Source organism: Canis lupus, chromosome 7 (genome assembly GCF_011100685.1).
Source record: "Canis lupus familiaris isolate Mischka breed German Shepherd chromosome 7, alternate assembly UU_Cfam_GSD_1.0, whole genome shotgun sequence".
NCBI lineage: Eukaryota > Metazoa > Chordata > Mammalia > Carnivora > Canidae > Canis > Canis lupus.
Genome location: NC_049228.1, coordinates 80,334,394 through 80,357,304, shown reverse-complemented (window position 1 = coordinate 80,357,304; position 22,911 = coordinate 80,334,394). Strand labels below are relative to the sequence as shown.

Genomic DNA, 22,911 nt, shown 5'->3' with positions numbered 1-22,911 from the left:
TCTACCGAGTGAATGAATCAAAAAATGAACGAATGAAATTGAGCCATTCTGGGCCTGAAAGACACCCAGGGACTCTAACAGCAGTTCTCCGTCAAACGCGGTTTTGCCTCCCAGGGAACATTTGGCAATTCCTGGAGACGTTTTTGGTCGTCACCAACTCAGGAGTTGGGAGGACGCTGTTGGCATCTATAAGACGGAAGCCAGAGAGGCTGCTTGACATGATACAATGCTTAGGACGATCCCTGCGCAACAAATGAGAAAATTGGGGTTCAGCGAGGTAAAGTAAGAACACACAACCATTCAATAGCTGGGATGAGATTCAAACTAAGACATGTCTGACATCAAATCTACGGTCTTACCTGGTGCCCCACAGGGAAAGCCAGAGAGCAGTAGGATCCCAAGGCATGCTCGGCTGATGGTGGTCATGCCATAAAATTTTGCCTTTACTCTGATTTTTCCCTCATTGATGAGATAAAGACAAGTAGAGAAAGCAGCCACTTCGGACTAAATGTTTCTTCCCAACAAGACTGTTTGGATTTTTCCAAATTTCCCCAGTGAGTCACTCTCTCATGTTAGGGTGAGAATCCGTACTTGTGCTGGGGCTCTCCCACCTGCTAGAGCATCTCCCATCTGCTTGTCCAGTCCCTATCCATCTCTCAAGGACAGCATGAGGGTCTCCTCCTCTGTGGCACCAGGTCTGACCCCCTTAGAAAGGAGCCACCACCTGACCTCCATCAGAGGCCATCAAAGCTGCTCTCAGGCCATACCCAGCTCACGTGTCTGGATCAGCCACATCCAGGAGTCCCTTGTCCTCTCCTGGGTCTTACTACCAGCTGGCTGCCTCCCTGCCTGCCCCTCTGGCTCCCCATTCCCAGCTCAGGGGATCTCCTTGAGGTGGTCCAAGTAGCAGACACACTCATTCATCCCACCCCACCCAGCACTGGTCCTGCCCTGAGAGGTGTGTCCAGCGCCCCTCCTGGCCTTGCCTGGTCGCCCCATTCCACCACAATTCACCATGTCCCCCACTGTGTCACGACTGTATCCTACTCCTCCCGTAAGCATCCAAGTGATGACTTTTATACCACGGTTTAACACCCACATGGCTCTTTATATATACAGGGCCATGTGTGCCAGCCTGGCTTCTGGAGGCAGAGTGTCTGGGTTCAGATCCTGGCTCTGTTGCTTTCTAGCTACAAAATCTTGGGCAGGCTACTTAAATTCTCTGTGCCTCATGTGAACAGCAAAGAGATGTCAGCACCTCCCTCACAGCAATGTTGCGAGGATTAAACAAATAAAGAGCTTAGCTAAGCACCTGGCACATAGGAAGTGCTCCACAAGAGTCGGCTCTGGTCATGTCACGTGCCTGGTCCCTGGGAGTTCATCTGCCCCTAGGCTTCAGGGACAGTATCTCAACAATTGTTGGTTCAGCTCTGTGTCCGCCATGATGCTAGTGTTGGATTAGATGGTGGGGGCAGTGGTGAGCAGACAAAGTCTCCCATGATGCCATCGGGTGCTTCAATAAGTGGCCTCTTTGAACAGACACTGATATTTCATGTAGTTTCTTTGCTCAGTTCCTACTAGCATTCTATCTGACAATCTCAGGGCTATTTATGGCCCAAGAAGCTCTTGCATACATGGTTCATCTGTTAACACCACTCCGTCCCTTTATAAGCATGGGCCTCAGGCTCAGAGAGGTTTAGTGGCTTGGCGAGAGTCACACAATATGTGAATTTAAAAATAGGCTTTCTGCTTCCCAGGCCAGTCGTGGCTGACATGCCTCACTCCAGGGGACCCCATTCACAAACCCTCCTAGAGTCGTGGAATAGATCCACTGTATACCTAGCAAGGCCAGAGGCCAGGTAGAGAAGAGAGACTACCAAAAAGGAGCCGAGGGCAGTGGTTCTCAGGCCTGCCCGGGAATTAGAATCACCTGGGGAGAGGATGTGGCAAAATTGGAGGCCATGTGCACCATTGGTGGGATTGTAAATTAGTGCAGCCATGATGAAGACCAGGATGGAGATTCCTCAAAATATTTAATCACAAAAAATTAAAAACAGAACTACCATATGATCTGGCAATCTCATTTCTGAGTATATACCCAAAGAACTGAAAGCAAGGTCTCAAAGAGATACTCGCACACCCATGTTCACAGCAGGATTATTCACAATAGCCAAGAGATGGAAGCCACCCAAACAACCATCAACAGATGAACGGATAAGCAAAATGTGGTGCATACATAAAATGAAGTATTATTCAACTTTAAGAAGGCAAGAAATCCTATCCCATGCTACAACCTGGATGAGCCTTGAGGAGATTATGCAAAGTGAAATAAGCCAGTTACAAAAAGACAAATACTGCATGATGAAATAGGAGGTATCTAACATAGTCGGGTGCATAGAAACAAAGTAAAACGGTAGTTCCAAGGGGCTGGAGAGAGGAGAGAATGGGGAGTTGTTTAACGGGTATAGGGTTTCAGATTTCCAAGAAGAAAACATTCAGGAGATCTGTTTCACAATAATGGGAATATACTTAACACTATGAACTGTATGCTTAAAACTAGCTAAGATGGTATATTTTGTGGTTTGTTTACCAAAATAAAAAAATCTTTTTTTATTTAAATAAAAGTCCCCTGTTTGGATCCCACCTCAAGCAAATTAACTCAGAATTGTGGCATGAGCCACAGCCAACAATGTTTTCAAACCTCCTTCTCCCATCCCCACCCCTTTCCAGTGGATGAGGTCTGCCTGTAATCACCACCCTGTCTCCTTGCTGTTCAAAGTCTGGTCCTTGGACCAGCAGCAGTAGCCTGGAAGCTTGTTAGAAATGCAAAGTGTCCACTGTGCCCCAGACCTACTGCACCATGCATGACCTGCATCTTGTTACAATCTCCAGGGCGTTGGTAAGTGGAATGGGTCCTGCAGAGGACAGGAGTCACGGAAGACAAATGGGCACCCCTCTTTTATTTAGCCTAGCCCCATGTAGGGCGATCTCTCTGTGGGTGGAGCAGCTTAATGCCCAGTTAGACTTGAATTTCAGATAAATGACAAATGATTTTTTTTCTTTTAGTGTAAGTAGGTCCTCTGCAATATTTGGGACACATACACTCAAGTTTTTGTCATTGCTTATCTGAAATTCAAATTTAACCAGGCATCCTTTGTTATATCTGGCAAGCCTACCTGGAGAGCCCAGTGAAGGGGGAGAGAGGAGACAAGTGTGTGGGGTCCCCACAAATAATGGCCAAGAACTGCAGGAACTAGTTCATGGAGTGACAGGCAGTGGCAGATATGGGCAGCCCTGAGTCCCCATCAGGAGCAAGACCTAGCCCTTCCAACAAGCCTCTGGGAAGCCTCCTGCTGAGATTTCTTGCAGATCAGAGGGAAGAACCTACAGGGGTTCCCTCTCCTCCAAGCCAGCTCACCCCTCCGGAGATCCCTGCCAACTGGGAGAAGGTTCAAAACTGCAGGCTACCTCAAGTACTAGCCCCGACCCTGGCTTTCATTTTTTAACATTCTTCTGGGACTTCACAAGCATGCAGGCAAGCGTTTTTTGCAGCCAGCCGAAGAGTCCTGAGCAGGGCTGTTAATGGGTATGGTTTCCCTCTGCTGCCCCTCCTCGCCTGGGGTCTGCACAGCCACTTGGGGTGAAAACAGCCCTCTGTGGAGGGCACGGTGACCGCAGGCATGGCAGCCCTCTCCTGTCCTCTTTCCAGGCTGTCAGAGCCTGCCGTGTCATCTGCCTGGGGAATGCCTTCAAGAGTGCCAATTAAGGCCGGGACAAATGTGCGTGATTGCAGAAGCCAGTTGAGTTGAGACACTGGGAGCAAAGCGACTTCTGCATAAAGCAGGTACCTGGAGAGCTGACCTTGAGAAAAGCACCAGCCACTTGTCAACAGTTGGAAATCTGCTGGAGATAAATTGGCACACCAAGACTGAACTAGGCTCACAGGACTCGGGGACTTTTGAAAATTCAAAGCTCTTACAGGACACAGGAAAATGACCGCAGCGTTTGTGTAATCTGGTGAGGAAGGCAAACCTGCAATATCACGTGCTTGGATTTGCAAGAACATGAAGGTTATCCTCACGAGGGCTCTGGACGTCCGAGGTCATCCTGTTTTCTGTTTTTCTCCTCCTCCCCGTCCTCCCACCCCCGCCCTGTCCGCGTGCGAAGAGCAGTGGTTTGGTACTCAGGATCCTCCCCCCTCCCCCGCCTTGGTCACTAATGTGCCTTATGACCCCTAAGAAGACACCCGCTGCTTTGGGACTCGGTGTCCTCAGTGTAGGCAAATGGGAAGTAAGGAGGCAGATGGGAGCCTGTGTTGAGCCCCACGCTCTCAGTAGGAACAGCAGTTCCTAACGGGCACAGGTGAATCACCCTCTCCAGAGGGGCTGCAGAGTTCAACCCCCGCCCCACCCCATCCAACTGCCCCGAACTGCCCCTACCTCTCCAGGCTGGGGGAACTCAGTCCAGCTCCAACAGGTGGGCTCAGTCAGCTCTGTGGGCCTCCCCTGCCAAACTGTGACAGAATGGAAGGAGGTCTATAAACACCTCTTGGAGAGACAGAACATGAGAGACTCATAACTCTGGGAAACGAACTAGGGGTGGTGGAAGGTGAGGTGGGCGGGGGGTGGGGGTGATTGGGTGACGGGCACTGAGGGGGGCACTTGATGGGATGAGCACTGGGTGTTATTCTATATGTTGTCAAATTGAACACCAATAAAAAATAAATTTATATAAAAAAATAAAATAAACACCCCTTGGAGACAGGCTCTATGGATCAGGATAGACTTTCCTTTTTTGTTTTTTGTTTTTTTTTTTTTGAAGATTTTATTTATTTATTCATGAGAGATACAGAGAGAGGCAGAAACACAGGCAGAGGGAGAAGCAAGCTCCCTGCGGGTAGCCTGATGCAGGACTTGATCCCAGGACCCTGGTGTCACACCCTGAGCCGAAGGCAGATGCTCAACCACTGAGCCTCCCAGGTGCCCCCAGAATAGACTTTCATGACAACTCAAGTGCTTGGAAGCCCCCAGCTGGGCGTGCTCGGGGAGGATCAGCACCCTTTTTTGCCCCCACTCCTCTCACCCCTGGAGATTCACATCAACTCTCCAACCCTACAGACCTGGCAACCAGGCCCCCCAGGCTTGCCATCCAGACCCCAGCTTCACCACCAACCACTCTGAGCACCTGGGGCCTGTACTGGGCCTCAAAAGAACACTTCTCACTCATTTATTCCCATCCTTACAGATGCAGAAGAATTGGAATTGTTAAAAGAATGTTCTAAAAAACCTTCATGGAAAACAAACAGAGGAAGTTGTTTTTTGTTTTTTTAAAAAGATTGGGGTGGGGAGACTTTGAAAAGAATGACCCATCCATGTATGGATTTAGGAAGAAGATATAGCTGAACTCAGGGCATGGGTTTCTGAGGAGCCCAGACCCCATTTCCCCAGGGTCCATCCCTGCAACCCCTCAGCCTGGGGAGGAAGCCCTGGATTATAACTCAGGGAAGGGGGGACTATGGTATGGTGACAGTGCAGAGACCTGGTTCTCCCGCGTGACTCTGAGCAGGCTGCTAGGCCTCCCTGGACCCCAGTTTCTCCCTCTGTAAAAAAAAGGATACGTGTATCCATCACACATGCCTGCTCTGAGAATTGTATGAATGAATCAATGTGAACACATCTAGCACTCAGGAGACATTTCACAAATGTTGCCCTTCCACCAGGTCCAGCTAAAATGCTACCCCAGCTAGACACCATAACCAAAGTTAACGCCTTCGGGGACACAGGCGTCATCATCATCATCTCTGATCTGAGGCTCTGGCACAAGACAGTGTCTACACCAATTTGATCCAGGCCTTCCAGGTCAGCCTCCCCTAGGCCTCAGATTCCAGAAACAAAATGTCTCCCCAAAGGTTGCATGTCCCCAAGGATCCTGCTCCGCGGATGCCAGGTCCGGAGCCCGTTGGCCAAGGATCTGACTGTACAGAAACCTTGCAGGTGGCAGCCATGTGCAGGCTTTACACACAACGTTCCCCGTGATTCTGACAGCAGCCCCCGACGTCAGCACATGGCACTATCACCATCCTACAGACGGTGTAGGTCAGTACTCAGTCCCACAGCTATGGGGGGCGGGTAATCAAACAGCAGCGTGTCTGACTCCATGGATCTCAGCCCTGGCTAAAGAGAAGAATCATCTGGGGAGACTTTAACACAGACCTACCCGGGGGCCCTTCCCCTGACCTTCTGACTCCTGGTCTGGGTGGATCAGCGTGTCAGTACTTTAGAGGCACCTGGGGCTCCTCTAGGGTGCAGCCCGGGAGCTCAGGCCACCCTTCCCCCTCCTGGAGGATTCTCTGCCTCTCCCACCCCACCCCACCTCAGTAAGTGCAAACACACTGCCAATGGGCCCCGTGTCCTCCCACAGCGCCACGCACCTGCACTCAGCTTGAAGGTTTCTAGGCCCACAGGTGCTCAGGGGAAACTGAGGCTGGGGTGAATGTGTGAGCAGCAGAGGCCCCAGCACTCGTCCTCTGCTCTCTGCCGCCCCCTGTTGATAGCAAAGAGCAGAACATGTCACGGCTTTTCTGCTCGCTTCCTGTCCTCTCACCAGATGTGGAACCTCCTACTTCACACCGTCCACCTCTACTCCCCCCTCCCCCTCCCCCTCCGGGGGAAGTATCTGGTCTCTGCCCTGTGTGGTTATCAGGTGTCTGGCTTCCTGGGAAGGCTCCTCTGCCTTCCCCCTGTAGCTCAGTGAGGCAAGTCCCAGGCAGCCCTTCCAGACCAGCTCTGCACCCAGCCTGGGCAAATGCTGGCATGGTGGGCAGGCATTCCTCACACCACAAGGGCAAAATCCATGGCCCTGTCCTCCCTGTGGTCAAACGCAATTCACACAAGCTCAACGCTGGGCTCAGGACCAAAGCTGCCACAAAGACCATTTATTTGTCTGACTTTGGCCCTGCCGGGTGTGACCCCTGGGGCAGAGGCAATTGTTCTTGGGGCAGTATCTATTGTCCGCTCAATCCTGTGCCCGGCCTCCAGTTCTCCATCACTTCCGTTAGTTTCAACTTAAAAGGAGTCTCACCCTTGAGAGGGTGCTCCTAGTACCATGAGGGTGTAGCTGACGGCCAGGGGCCCCTGGTCACTTGCCCACTCTGGTCACTGCATGCCCAGCTCTGCTGAGTGAGGCCCCTGCAGGCACCCAGGGCTCTGCCTTCAACAGGCCTCTCCCTCCCCCAGGCCAGGGGTGCTGTCCCAGCCTGCTCCCCAGGTGGGAGCCGAGCCCAAGGGCATAGCCTGTTCGACTGGGTCCTGGGCCACCAGCCTCTGTAATAAGCACAAGGCCCGGGCGGCTCCATCTTTTCCTGGAGAAGAGATGGACAGAAATAGACCGGGACAGATAGATAGCTCTTGGCAAGCATCAGATGCTAAGGTTCGTTTCCCCTAATAAAAATTTTCCATCAATTAACAAGTATTTGTGAAACTTGATTTGTAACTGAGAGGCATTCTGCAGGATTCCTAGAGTGCTGGCAGTGGTGGTGAGTGTGTGTGCAAGCGAGCAAGCTCACTTGTTTGTTCAGAGAGGTGGTATGGCACAGGGACAGGAGCCAGGCCTCTGGAGCTATACTATGTGGGTTCAAATCCTGCCTCTGCCTCTTGAGCCCTGCTGCTGTGACCTTAGGCCAGGGCTGACCTCTTGTGCCTCACTTTTCCCACCTGTTAAGTGGGGCTAATAAAGCAACAGAGTGCCTTGCACAGATTAAGTACTTAATCCATGTGAGCTGTTATTACAAACTCGGCACTATGGGAGGACATAAAGTTAAATATTCATTCCACCAATCTTTTTTGTCATCAAGAGGAATGAGCCACGGCACATGCAACAAGGCAGGTGGATCTTATACAATATTAAGTGAAAAGGACTTTCAGGGTTATATACAGTATAATAGGCTCTGTCTAAGGCTAAAAATAACTACAAGAAGATGTACTTTTTAAGAAAATGTATGGATACAATGAAACTAGACAAGGGAAAACAGGAAATTGATGAAGTCAAAATTAAGGAAGATGATCATGTCAGTGGGGAGACACAGGGGTGGTGTAAGGCAGGATCACATGTTTGGATGTAGGTTTTGTCAAATCCTTGCTTTGTTTTGGATGGTGAGCTCTTGAGTGCTTACTCCATGAATAAAAATAACTAAATAACTACATAATTAAATAAAAGAAGAGCATGCATGGGCCAAGAGAGACATGAGACAAAGACTGTGATTAAGCCAGTTGTTAGCATCGATGGTATGAAAGGGGGAAAACACAAATAAACGTATTGCGTGCCCCTCGCAGGCTAGATATTGTCCCCGGCTCTGGGTTTACACCAGCGCATGAAATAGAAAAAAAAAAAAAAATCCCCACCTACTCAGAGCTCACAGTTGAGTGTAGGGAGACACCACACACGATACATGGAGTCGTTTATGAGTGTCATGGCCAGAAATGGAGATGCGGGAGATGGGAAGCAGGTGGTCTGGGAAGGTGACATCCAAGCCAAGCCCTGAGGAAGGGGAAGGAGGAGGCTTGTGCATTCTGAGCTTCTAGAGGATGATGGAGCTCCGAGGCTAAGGGAACAATCTAGCAGAGGCTCTGAGGCAAGAGGACCTGGGAACTGGCTGGCGAGGCTGGTGAGGCCAGAGAGGAGTGAGCCCAGGGAAGAGGGAGAGGATGTGGGGGCCTGGCAGGCCATGCTGAGGACCTTGGCTTTCACTCTGAGCAAAGGAGGAACAATTTGATACATTTTAATTTTTTTAATTTATTTATCTCAGAGAGAGAATGAGAGAGAAAAAGAGCATGAGCAGGAAGAGGGAGAAGGAGACACAGGGCTCAATCCCAGGACCCCGAGATCACGACCTGAGCTGAACAAAGGCAGGCATGGCAGGTGCTCAGCATACTGAGCCACCTGGGGACCCCCATCCCATACATTTTAAAAGGACCTCTCTGGCTGCTGCCTGGAGGGTGGTCTACGGAGTGCGGGAGGCTGAAGTGCTGACTGGGGAGCTATTGTAGAAGCCCAGGTCGGGGCTGAGGACAGCAGCAGAGGTGGGAAGGGCTCAAACCCGGGATGGAATGATGACGGGGCTACAGCTCTCCGCCCAGGCCCCCAGACCCCCAGGCTCCCAGGTCCCCAGGTCCTCAGGTCCCCAGGTTTGCAGCAACAACCAGACACATGTCCACACGTCCAAAGAATCACAAAACATAATCTACCGTGAGCCCTACAGCAGTTGGTCTAGAGCCCCAACTCCCTTGCCTGGCCAGGTGCAGGGGTGCGCTGGCAGCCTGGGCCCTGCTCCTCCCACCCTGGCTCGGAATGGTGGGGCAGGTGGTGGGGCAGCCTCCACCTCTGGGAAGGAGGTCCTCATGCTTGTTCCCAAACCCTCCCGCAGCCAACCTGGCTCAAACCCCAGGCATCCGTGTGGCCACACAGGTGATGTTCCTTCCCCAGCTGGGGTCCCTGCCAGCTCCCAGACTTCCTCCTCACCATCAGGGCCTCCCCTGTACCCCACCCAGGGCTTTCCCTGTGCCCTCATTATAGGCCCTAAAGGGGCTAGACTCACAGAGCCCAGGGCCACTCTAAACCAGTGGTTCTCTGCCTCAGCTGCTCACTGAAATCACCTAGAAAACTTGCTGGTGCCTGAGTCCCCCCACCCTCCACCCCCAAGGCTACTGTAATAGGTCGGGGGTTGGACATTGGGATTTTTCTCGAAGCTTCTAGGTGATGCCACTGCTGTGCAGTCAGGGCCGAGAGCCTCTGCTCCAGGGGCCTGCTGTAGCTTTCCCACCCCCTTTCCTACAGGTGCTTCATGCCTGCCAGCTCCCACCTGCCCTGGCTGGTGCATCGTCGCCTGAAGTGAGGCACCCTCTGAAGGCCTGATCAACCCCGGATGAGCAGAGGGTGCTTATCTAACTCACCCGGTGGGTGAGGAGGACCCAGGGCTGCCCTGCAGACGTGGAGAGTGGAGCGGACGCCCAGGACCACCTGCTTCCAGGGGCCCTGGGGCTGCATCTAAGGCCAGAGAAGCCCTCGGCTCAGATACACTTAATCAAGGCTGTGCCAGGCTGGCTCCCCTCCCCAGCTCCTCCCTGTCCTTCCTCCTTTAGGACTAGAACTTGGAATGCATTTTTATTAGACTTTTCCTAGGTGAAAATGGTGCCAGCCTGGGGGTGGGGAAGCCGGAGAGAGTGTGATTTACACTTACCCTGAGTCCTCACACCTCCCAAGGGCAGCTGCTCACAGAGCCCCTGGCAGATGGGTAGCACTGATGGGCTGCTCTCTGATCCGCCCTAGCCAGGAGCCACATCTCTGCAAAAATGCCCCGAAATCTCCAATGAGCCAAAGGCCCTTTGGCAAACAAACAGGGGAAGGTGGGTGCTGCTGTGCATGAGGTTCTGGCAAAGATGCCACTCAGAAAAACGGCTCATACTCCCCAAGCCGCACACACATCTGATGAGGCTGCTGCTCGTACATTCTCTCTCTCGGCTCCAAACAGCTATTTGACTCTTACTCGCTTCTAAGTTCTGTCTTAGGCTTCGATTCTTGCTCAGCCTCCAAGAGAGGTCACTTCCCCTGGGCACGAACGGACTGACTATGCACCTCCTGGTCTTTCTAGAGAGGGTACCCTTCATTGGGTCAGCTTCTGATGGGCTTAGTTTGTCCAGGACCCTCCTGTGAACACCCTGGCAGGACTCCTCAACATTGGCACTGGTGACATCTTGGGCTTCTTTGCTGGGGATGGGGCTCCTGTTCATTGTAGGATGTGGAGCACCATCCCTGGCCTCTCCCCACTAAATGCCAGGAGCCCCCCCTCCCCTGCCCACTTCTATGGTGATAAAAAATGTCCACAGACATCACTAAATGTCCCCTGGAGAGGGGAGGATAGGCAAAATTGCCCCGGTTGAGAACCACTATGTTATAGCAATAAGGCCAGAGCCTCTCAAGGGCAAGGACTGGGCAAGTGACCTCTGACAGGCAGTTCAGTCCAGTGACCCGTCCGGGAAACCAGGCTGCACCTTCGGAACTGTGTGATCTTGCTTAGGAAGCCTAACCTCCCCGGGCTTCAGTGTCATGCTCCAAAATACAATAATAACGGCCAATACATGCTCACGGTGGGCCCCGTGCCAAGCACCTTGCACCAGCTTTCTCATTGAACACAATGTTTTTCCCATTTAATTGTCACAACGTTTTTCTAGAAAAACGTATCAATCACCCCGTATCGAAAAAAGTATCGTCCCTATCTTACAGATGAGGAAATTGAGACCCAGAGAGGTTGGGCAACTTGCTCAAGGACACACAGCCAGAAGGCAGGCAGTTTGACCCCAGGGACCCCAGTCTGAGCCACAGTTCTGTTCTCTCTCCCTCAAAGAGGGGCTTGGGCCTGACACAACCTTTGGAGTCCTTTGTCATTCCACAACTGTGCCATTCTTCTGACGCTCTTGCTATGGAAAGAATGTTCGCTGGGTGTCCTGTATCCTTTGTGTCCCCTGGCCCTACCCCCCAGGACGCAGCCTGCTCATGCTTCCCCTCATTCTATATGCTCCACCTATACTCTGTGTGCTGTGCTAGGATCCCTGCTGTCAGTAAGATATGGAATTTACCCTCTGGTGAGGAAGTAGATATCAAATAGCTCATTAGACTTTGTATTTATGACTGTGATCAGGACTAAGAGGGGACTCACCCAGCCCAAAGGGTCAGGGGAGGGACGACCTAGCTGCTCGATAATGGGTGTGCAGGGGTTAAACCCATGAGGTCGAGGGAAGCCAGCTCCCAGAGAGAGAGCTCTGTGCATCTACCCCAGGAGGAACAGAACATGGAACGCTGCTTGGACTAGAAGCCAAAGGGAAGAGGGTGCAGGAGAAGGCTGAGGAAGTGGGCAGGCCGTCTGGATCCTGGCAAGAATTTCTACCTTTGTCCTAGAAGCACCAAGAGGCCAGCAGAGGGTTTAAATAAGGGGGTGACATAACCAGATGAGAATATTTCCCGGAGCAACTATGGTAGGCTCTGGAAAGATCAGGGCTCAGGGCAGCAAGAGAAAATTCAGAGAGGGGGTCGGTTGGGGCATGGAGCTGGTCCTGGGGCGGTAGGGGGGGGGGGGCGGCAGCAGGGGACAGAGAGAAGTGCCAGGTTCCAGGGAGAGTTAACATGCAGAGTCTAGGGGAACAGGTGGGGCTGCAGTGGGGACGCTGGGTGGACAGCTGAGGGTGGTGCTGAGTGCAGGACAAGGGTGCACAGGATGTGGACCTGTTGCATTTGGGGGTCCTATGCATGACAACACTGGACTGAATGACTGACCTACCAACTGGCTGGCTGACAAGTGGCACTGAGACCCCTCTCCTGCAGTGAGGGCCCCGCTGACCTAGGGCACACTCAGGATGGGAACACATAGGCCTCGGAGAAGGCACACGGGCAGGCAGCAAAGCCCGGGGGAAAGGGCCCCGGTATGAAAATGGAAGTTATTATCACTATTACCTTATCAGATCTGACAAGATCATAGTCAAAGGTGGGGCCGCTGCAGCCTGTAATACAATATAAATGGGCTCTCGGGTGGCAGTTGGCTGTGGCATTGATTCTTATTCACTCGGAAGCTAAATCACAGTGCTAATGTGAAACATGTGTGAAATATCCCTTTTTCATGCACTGGCAATGAAAGGGCTCCACAAATCTGTAGCCAAATGAACGTGCTTATGAGTAATGGGAGTCTGCACATGGGCATCATTTTATTACCATGTACAAGCCAGCTTCATCGATGCTTTGATTTCACGTTAAAGGAAGCACTCCAGCCACCTAGGGAGGTGAAGAAACACCAGCACGCAGGCAGCCCCATGTTGAGCAAGTGACACTTCATTGCTAGCCAGGGCCTGAGGACTTTAAGATGCTCTCATCACAGTTGCTCTTCTGATCATAGAACGGCAGGATGGGACAGGACGTCAGGCCCCCCAGCTCGCCTGTGTAACAGAGGAGGGAAGACACCCAGCATCTGGGACTGGAGCCCACACCTTCCCACTGGTCCAGGCCATGATGCTTCTACCACTGGGTTCAGGACTCCCGGAGACTCACCTTTCCAGAGATTTCAAACATCTAGGACCCAAGATGGAGTCTCTGAAAACCACCAGAGGAACTGAAAGTACAGACTGTTTCTGAAGTTACAGGTTGGCAGGTAAAGGACATGGCATCTTGGCAAACATGTTGGTGACTATGGGATGCTAGGGAGCAGGGTGGGGGTTGGGGGGACTGAGTCACTTGGACAAGGCACAGGAACCTGGGAGCAAAGTCTTGTTCACCTTTTGGCTCATGCATAATGCATACTCTGCCTACGTCTACAAGAAGATTTGGGGTGGTTTGCTATTTAGAATATATGCACGTGCAACACAACAGTTCATACTGAGATCACTCCTGTTTTTACCAGCAGAAACCTGGAAGGGAGCCAAGTGTCCCTCTCTAGGGAGCTTGTTTAAAAAAAAAAAAAATCTATCCATGCATTTGGTGACTATGATACAGCTATTAAAAAATAAATAAGCAAATAAATTAATAACTGAGGAAGCACCCTGTGTACTAATATGGGTAAGGGAAGAAAAAGTGGGGTACAGAATATACGGTGGGCCATATTTCATATGGTAAGGTGGAAAACTAAACATACATACTGAAGTCTCTCTTTAGCATAAAGTAACCCTGGAAGTAGAAACCAGAAAGCTGGGGCACCTGGGTGGCTCAGTCAGTTAAGTATCGATCGGCCTTCGGTGCAGGGTGTGATCCCGGGATCAAGTCTCACATCTGGCTCCCTGCATGGAGCCTGCCTTTCCCTCTGCCTCTGTCTCTGTCTCTCTCTGTGTCTCTCAGGAATAAATAAATAGATCTTTAAAAAAAAAATTCTAACTCCGTCAAACATAAGAGGAGAGAAGAAAAGGGAAATCATTCCAGGTACAAGAGCCACCAATGTCTCCCTTCTCCAAAAAATGGACCCTAATACCACCTCACCTGGGGCCCCACAGCCCAGTGTACTCAGAAGCTGAGGGTGTGTCAGCAGCCTCCAGCCTCACAGAGGCTGGGAACAGAGGACAGAGGGGCAGCCTGCTGGGGCCGGCCAGTGGCCCGGCCTCCCTGCCCCAGCACCGGAGGGAGCAGGTGAAGCCTGGGGCCCACAGCAGGCCAGCACCATCCAGGGCTGCCCACCCCTTGTGGGGCTGTGCCCACGTCCACCCCCCGAGCCAGCCCTGACTCCCGGCTGTCTCAGCTGCTGACAGTTCGTGGTTCCAGAGCAACCAAGCTGCACTAAGAACCCTGCTCACACAGTCAGGCTCCTGCCCACCCCCAGCTCTGGCCCACCCCACCCCAGGTTGTCCTCCCTGGGTTCCCAGCTTGACCCTTGTGCCTCCAGGCCTGGGGAGCAGCACCCTCCCCAAGGATGGCAGCCTTGGCCCTGGAAGCGTGCTCTCCGCTTGCTGGCTCCTCTCTGACCCGCTCCCGGAATAGGAGGGGCGGCCAACCATCAGATCCATTACAACTCACTGCCACCACCCAGATGTCCATTAGTGAAATTAATTCTAGCCCATGAATAAATTATATCCATTCTATAGAAAACCATATTTAAAAAAAAAAACAAGAGTGATTCGTACAAGTAGGTCTTTCTTTAAGATATATTAAATAAAAACACACAAGCTACAAACCATGATATATAGCTTGATCCCACGTTGGGGCCAGCTGGATCTGTTCTGCAGACCCGCGGTGACAATATAGGTGTAATGCTGCCGTGCTAGTCTCTGAGTGGGGAGGGCATATTAAAATTCCCTTCACTTTCTCAGCAAAACACTTCTATTTTTTTTTTCTTATACGAAGCAGTTATTATTTTTGTAATCTGGACATAGATCTCTCTCATTCATTATACACTTCGTGGGGCTGGTTTGCTAAGTCAGAGGCTCAGGGCAAGAACTCCCCTCCCAACTCTGCACTTTCTGGTAGATGAGAAACTGAGGCCCAGAGAAGTCAATACTTTCTTACTTAGCATTATACAGGAGTGAGTTAGCAGCAAAGCTGGGCTCAGAGCCCTCATCTCCTGACTAATCCTTGTGTTCTTTACACCACACTGTGTGGCCTTAACATGAAATGAGTATATATTTGGGGAGGGTTCTTGATGTGGCTGATGGGGGGATAAACAGGGGAAATACTGGCTAAAATAATAATAATAATAATAATAATAATAATAAAATAATAGACTTAGCGCTCCAGGACTCGTTACCTGGCTGCCAAGTCAACACCACCACCATTGACTGATGGAAGATTCCAGACAAACGTTCATTCAAAGATGAACCATTAACTGTAAATCAAAACCTAGAGTGAGCGCTGAGTCATAAAGCGAATTAGAATAAGTGGGTAAATGGATGGCTGATCTCAGCCCCAACAGCGAGGATCGGAGTTAGGGAGGCTTCTAGAAGGGGTGTCTAATAGAAAAATAGTCCTAGGCGTCTCCCCCAGAAGCAGGCGAAATAGCAGGCAGCATGTTATTCAATTAAAAGCGCTATTCAATGTTTTGTTCCACTGGGCTCTGAAGGCCTGGCTGACGGTGACAAGGATGGTGGCAAATTCCGTTTGGTCACCACTTTACAACGGAGGAAGGCTTTAACTCATCGTCCTACTGGATGCTCTGCGGTCCTGGAGCCTGCACTCTTTAGCCTTCATTTTTGTGTCAGAGGAAGCAGCTATAGGACTTGCTCAGGGTCACACTGGCCGTTCCGGAGGCCAGCTGGAGGCCGAGCGGCTGGGCCTGGCCCCACGTGCTCCTCCCACACCCCAGGGAGAGCGGGGCGCGGGCCTGAAAGGCGAAAAGCAGCTGCACAGCCCCTGGGCAAGTGAAACAGCCCGCAGGCCCGGTACGTACAGCAGCTCAGTCAGGTGCTTCCCCGGCCCCTCCCGGGCCACCCGCACAGGCCTGTGGACATTTGGCCACTCGGGATCCCCCGGGTCTGGCGCTTATCCATGTGAATACCTGACAGGAAGAGGCACATGGAAGCGTTTTGTAAATGTTTCATTACCTCTTTCTCCCCCTTGAAATGCTGGTCCGTACACTGCCGGTTCCACTCACTCTGCCCTGTTAAGGACGTCGGGGGCAGGTGATCGAATTCTTTCCATTTCACAGATAAGGAAACGGAGGCTGGGGAAGCGTGTCAGATGTCCTGTTGCTTCACAGTGGCAGAGGGGTAGGGATGAATACCGAAAGTTGGTGAGGGTCCACGGGGCAGCGGGCTCTCTCTGGACCGGTTCATTTCCTCCCCCGAGCCGCTGGGAAAGGGAGGCATCGCTGCCCCATCTTACACCCGGGACGCGGAGACTCAGGAAGGCCAAACCACCCGCCCAAGCGACGGACGACGGAGCCAGGACTCAACAGCCAGGCTCTCAGACCCCAAAGCCGATGTGTGCAGTTGCTGTGAAAGCCACGCTGGGGGGTGTGGGCGTGGGGGGTAGGAGGGCAGGGGGGTACGGGGGTACTAAGGGGGTGCGGGGGGTGCAGTGTCAGGCACCAGGCAAGTCCCTCCCCCAACTATCAGGACTGACAATAGCTTCCTGAGCTTTAAGATGTGCCAGGAGTGGGCTGAGCTCTGCCCACGCAGACTCTGGAGGACAAGGCACACTTCCGTGTCTCTGAATCCTCACGTGGCACAGAGCTGGCCCCCTTGGCTCAAAGCACCCACCCCAGCTCCTGGGTCCTTTTTTTTTTTTTTCATTTCTACTGTGCAGACCAAAGGACAGGGTGGGCTCTCTGACTGCTACTCACATCCCAAATCACTGCATGCACACCCTGCCAAGGGAGCCGAAGTCCCCCAGCCAGCTCTCTGCACTCAGGGAACCAGGCCAGCTCCCAAGGGTGCCTCGAACCCCTCCACGTCTACCTACACCACTGCTGTCCACCATTCCCACAATTCCCACTCAGGTTGTCTTCTCTCACTGCCCGAAAGGAATGGTTTGATGGTGAGAAACATTTCCACATGAAAGCTTGGGTGTCTCTGAGTCATCATTTATTGCTTTGTTTCCGTGGTTTATACTTTTTTTTTTTTTTTAACTTAAAAGAGAGGGCAGGAGTGATGAGTGTGGATGGGATGAGTAATCCCAGCTCCTCTGGGCTCCGGTGGGAAGATGGAAATAAGAAATGGAGACAAGAGTAGGGGAGAGGATGGGAGTGGCTGGGAGGGCTGGGCTGGGGGAGCACTGACCCCTGTTCCGGATGGTTAGGACTTGGGCCCCAAGTCAGAAAGTACTGCAATCCAAACAAGGTTTATGTGCTCAGCTGCAGAATGTGGGCGTGTGGAGGCAGGAGACAGGGAAGCATTCCAACCAAGTGATCCATAACCCACAGAGGGATGGCCCATGCAAATCTCCCACAGCTTCAAGGCCCAATCAACAGCCACCTTCAGGTGGCCTTTGGCAGACCACCCCAACCAAGAGTGCTTCCCTCTCCTTCTGAGTTGGAAACTTTCATTTGTGCTGAGGGGTAGGTGGCTTTGCTGGTCCCCATCGCCCTTTATATTCTCACTGCCTCCCCCATTCCGGTGTGAGCTCTTGGAGGGCAGGGAGCTTGTTTTCACCACCTTTGTATCTTTTGAGCATGGGACACCCCAATAGTCCACTGTTGAGGTGATGCATGCCACACCCCATATCCAGAGCCATGAACTTCCAAGCAAACACTCGTGGACGGAGTTTCAGAAAGCAGCATCAGATAAAAATCACACAATTTGACGTTGGGTCTTGGGCTCTATACTGTGTGCAAAGTCCTTTCATATTCTTGTAAAGCACGTGTCAGGTGATATTAAGCTCACTCTACAGATGAGAAAACTGGGGCACAGTGTGAGTGATTAACTGATGACTAGTTAGAGTAAATAGAAATAGCTCTGCAGCCAGGGTTCTGACCTTAGTCTGATATTCTCTGAAGGGGCTGGAGGTTTCTATCATCTCTGAAGCACATGACAAAATAATTCTGGAAAACACCACATTGCTATAGCCCACTCTCACCCAGGATGCACAGCATGTATCCGTAGAGCCAAGGCTCCAAAGAAATCTGTTTGGCTTAGCTCAATACAGCCTTTTCCAAATGCGACCGTACCTGGAACTCTTTTGCATGAGACACCAACGTAACCTGCACTAGGGAAACGTTCCACTGACCCGCTGTGACTCTCCTAAAGTGGAACTCACACTCCCAGGAGAAGCAGGATATATGGAGAAGGAGGCTTTAGCTGGATGAATAAACCTCTAATGGTGAAAGTTGAGGGCTCAGCCAGCTAGGAGGGATGTTGCCTCTTCTACTTCTTCCTTTCCTCCTCCTTCTTTTCCTTCTCTTTCTCTTCCTCCTCCTATTATTCTATTATTACTCAATTATTATTCTACTTTTCATTATTAAACTTCTCAGATATGCACAAATAGAAGAACATAATAAATCCCTAGGTGTCCGTCACCAATCACAAAACCAGCTTCAACAATATGCGACAATCTGCCATTTTTGCTTCATCTCTTTTCTCTGGAATATGTTAGAGAAAATTCCAGATATCATGTCAGTGTCTAACACTGCCACAGTAGTACATGCCTTAAAAAGTCCATAATAATTCCTGGATATCCAATGCCCATCCTGGACCTAACATCCCTGATGCACTCAGATTGGTCTGTCTACAGCAGGAAGGCCCCAAATCAGGACTCAAATCAGATCCACGGAGTGCGTTTGCTTGGTGTGTTCCTTAAGACCCTATTAATCGGGGCACCTGGGTGACTCAGTCAGTTGAGCATCTGACTCTTGATTTCAGCTCAGGTTATGATCTCAGGGTCATGGGATTGAGCCCCATGGTGGGCTCTGCATTCAGCAGAGAATCTGCTTTTTTCTCTCTCTCTCCCTCTCCTTCTGCCCTGCTTATGCATGCTCTCTCTCTCTCTCTCTCTCTCTCTTTCTCTCTGTCTCAAATAAATAAATCCTTAAAAAGAAGAAGAAGACTCTACTATTAGCAAAATGAGGGCATTTGTCCTGAGGTCTTGGCGTGGCTTGGTGAGGGCTTCCCTGCTGTGGTGTTTTGCATGTTCCTCTAGTTCTTGCATAAAATAGTTAGATTTACAGGCTTGAGCAGATTTAGGTTCAGGTTTACGGCAAGTAAATATCATAGGTGATGCTGTGTCCTCCTATTGTACCTGGTTGTCCAACTTTTAGCAAAGCTAATATTGATCCATGGGTGTGGGTAACTTTTTGAGCAACTGGATCTTTCCAGTGCCTCCAAAATTATATCACACCCTAAAATTTGGTTCTAACCCATTGTGATTTGCCCATTTTCTAAGAATTCATGGAGACTCTCCCTATCAAGGTCCAGTACTCTATCAGTATATCCTTTTTTAGGCTGTCTGTGACGTTTAACCTTTCCTTTTTTTTTTTTTTTTTAAGAAAATGCATTTTTAAATGACCAGTCAAGCTGGGGGCACTGTGCTCCCTTCAGGCAAGGCCCTACCAGCAACTCTGTGCACTCAGCTGGAATCCCAGGTCTCAAACCTGGGGGATTGCTCCAGCAATGTAGATTGCTCCACCCATCTCCTAGAAGAGGAGTCAGAATCTCAAGGAGAACAAGAACACATAGCTGAAGATGATAAATATGCATCCAAAATTTTTAAAAACCAAATTACACAAATCAAGCTTATTCTGAGAGGTTCGTTTTGCCAGGGGTCTCTAGTGCTCCAATCAGCATAATTAAATACCAAGATCTCTCTAGAATTGATTGTGGTTTTCACATTTTTTATCATCCAAGGACCATTTCGGCAGGATGATTTTAAGCTAATAAGAACCCCCAAATTAGAAACTAATTAAGGAGATGGAAAATACAAACGTATTTGTTTTTAGTCAGGCACTATTTTTATCAGAGGAATCATGAAAAATTAAAATTGTTAAATACCCATATGAAGGTTGTCAGGCAAGGGCAATGTGGCTTTCTGCCTCTGCCTGCTGCAAAACCGTAAAGGGATATATCAGAAACTATTCCTTATGGGCCCCCAGGAAGCAACAGAGACCCCAATCTTAAAAGAATAGAATTGCACACTGTTTGGCCTGGCGAGGGAAAGAAAGGGTGCCGCTGTAAGACTTTCGATCTTTGGTGACCAAGATTCCTAAGCACTTCTTACTTTTCAAATGCATGTGGAGTTGGCGTTGTTGCAGTAGGCTCTCTCATGCCCACTGAATAGATGAGGACACTGAGGCCCGGGGAAGGTGAGCGATCTGCACAGGATCACACAGCAAACTTCGAAAGAGCCATGGTTCTGTCTCTATCTAAATGTGCTTGATTCTGTGAAACATCCTCTTCACTGTCCTCCAGATGCGCCACAGATTACCTCTTAAAATAGATGTTAAGTCACAGTGACACCGGTTTGGAGGATCCTTTTAGATTCGTGACAGCTTTGAGAACTCAGGCCCCAGGGAGAAGCAGCAGGAGGCAGGAGCCAGCTGCTCCCAGGGAGGGACAGGACCTCCTGTCTAGAGAGGCAGCAGCACAGGGACCCATGGGCCACTGCAGTGAGCATCAGAGGACTGCTGACCCCATCAGACGCCACCAAGTGTTGATCCAACCTTGAAAACAGTGCTTCAGCCCCCAGGCCTGCAGTCTCCATCTGTCCTGTCGACTTTGCACTGATTCCAGCGCAGCAGACACCCCCTGACCTTCCACACCAGCCCAGGAGGACATGGGATCTGCCTCACACGCTCTCTTTAAACCTCCATCTCTCCGGCAGAATTTGCCCCAAACCTCCATTTTCTTGCTGTGGTTGGGGGCCGGTGGCTGAAGCAGATGTCATTCACAAAATAATAAAATGCAGACTCCCTTTCCCCAGAAAGAGCAGCACACTCTGCGGCCGTGGGTTCCCTTGCCTCAGAGGCAGTTGCCTGCATGCCGAGGACTGGGGAAAGGCAGACGTGGGCTTTTGTCTCAAAGGAGAATGGAAACAGAGAAGTTGAAGGACATGCAGCTTTTGGAGCAGGATCCCTGAGATGGGTCCCAAGACACTTAGGACGACAGCTTACATAAGAGGTCCTAGAGTGGCCGGCAACCCTCACTGCTGAACAGAGCCAGTGGTGGTGTCCAAGCCCTAGAGACGAAGGCCTAGGGGCTCCAACATTCCCTATGGCAGGCGACTATGTGGATCTGGAGAAGGAGGGGCCCCAGGCAGGACTGGTGCCATGGGTTGGGGTCCAGGCCTCAGCCTCCAACCCCATTTTTCCTGACCTGCAAAGCCCTATCATTACCATACAATGGACAGAACTACAGAAATGCCTGCTAGGAAACTTCTGCCAAACTTTGGGGAACTCAAACTGGTTTTCATTTGATTTAGAAAATTAGCAAGGATTCTATCTTGACAGCGAATGTCACAGAGTAATCACTGGTGATTGTATTTAAGTCCTCATCGTTACCCAGCACGATACAAATGATTAGTACCGCATCCCACAAAGCCTCTGGAAGCTCGGAAAGCTTTAGGAACTGCCTGAGGTCAGCCTCAAACTGGCAGGTGCTGGGGTCCTAAGGGCCAGCTGGGGAGACCCACAGCCAGCGCTGGTTCCAGAAAATATAAATCACCACCTAGAACAAGTGATGCAAGACATCTCGGATTATTGAAGCCAATTTCCACTCGGATGCATTACAGACATGTCGTAAGAAGAGGACATAATAGTAGGTCCTATTGTTAAGCTCAGGATACACCTGGCCTCTAGGTGCCCCATGGCAAGATATTCTAGATTCTAGACCTGAGGTGTCCAGTACAGTAGCCACAAGCCACCTGACATGAGCACCTGAAATGTGGCTAGTCCAAACTGAGGGGCACTGCCAATCTCAAATACACCCTGGACTCGAAAGACTTTGTATGAAAAGAAGAATGTAAAATATCTCATTAATAATTTGCATATTGGTTATAGATTGAAATAATAATACTTGGGCCCCTGGAGTTAAACGAAACACATAATATTACAATTAATTTTACTCTCTTACGTTTGTTTACCATTTTTACGTGGCTACTAGAAAATTTAAAATCCCAGGTGTGTACAGATGTGTGTACATCTGTGACTGGTGCCCAGACTCCCCTGGGCAGCCCTGCTGCAGGACCCAAGGCTTGCCTTGGCTTCTACACCCGGCTCACCCGGCCCCGCTCCCAAGAACAGCGCTGCGAGCCGAGGAGCCAAGACTCTCCAAGCATTCCGAGAATGTCCTCTCTTCTCAACGCTTCTGGAAATTCCTGGACCCACCCACCCCGCCCTCCATCCTACTCGACACCCATAAGGAACCCTAGGCCCAGCAAACTGCCAAAGCACATGAACACAGTCACCATTTCTGAGTGTTTGAATCCACCTTGAGCTACATCTTCCATGGCCAGACATATCCTGAAAACCAGGTTTTCAGAGTTCAGACCTCAGACCTCTTTAGCAATTGGAAGTGCTGGGAATTAGGATGCGTTTCTCCCAGCCTCCTTTACTCCCACCCCTGCCAAGAGCAGCAAAATGCAAGTAAACTCAAGTTATTGATCACTTATTACGGTGCCAGCTGCTGTGCTAAGTGTTTTTGCATATCTCCTTTTATTTAATTCTCCCAACCAGGCTGTGAGTGAGAAAGTATTGTCCCTGTCTTGGAGATGGGAGCCCAAGGCTCCCATAGTCCTGGTTCTGTCCCCACTGCCATGTTTCTTCCTGTGCCCCATATTTCTTCCCTTGGCAGCAAAGATGCCTCACACCTCTTTGCATTTCTGGCACCTCGCACAGTGCCCAGTACACAACAGGTACTTGGTAATACTGATAAATTAGGCCAAGAACCTCTTCACAGACCCGATCCTTTGCTCTCTCTTGCTTTGGTCAGGAAGCATATTGCCCCTACCTTCCTGAAACCACACACATGA

At 50.7% G+C, this 22,911-nt stretch overlaps 1 protein-coding gene across 5 annotated transcripts in view; it reads right to left on the bottom strand.

Moving 5' to 3' along the window:
* The window catches only part of LOC119872627 (zinc finger and BTB domain containing 7C), a 335,100-nt gene that overhangs the window by 242,458 nt on the left and 69,731 nt on the right, over nucleotides 1-22,911 (bottom strand). Inside the window, exon 1 of one of the 5 annotated variants that reach the window (XM_038544000.1) lies at nucleotides 360-468. The exons of the other annotated variants lie outside the window; for them this stretch is intronic. The gene's annotated coding sequence lies outside the window, so the exon portion shown is untranslated. Of the gene's footprint in view, nucleotides 1-359; nucleotides 469-22,911 lie in introns of those variants that run through there. 5 annotated transcript variants of the gene reach the window in all.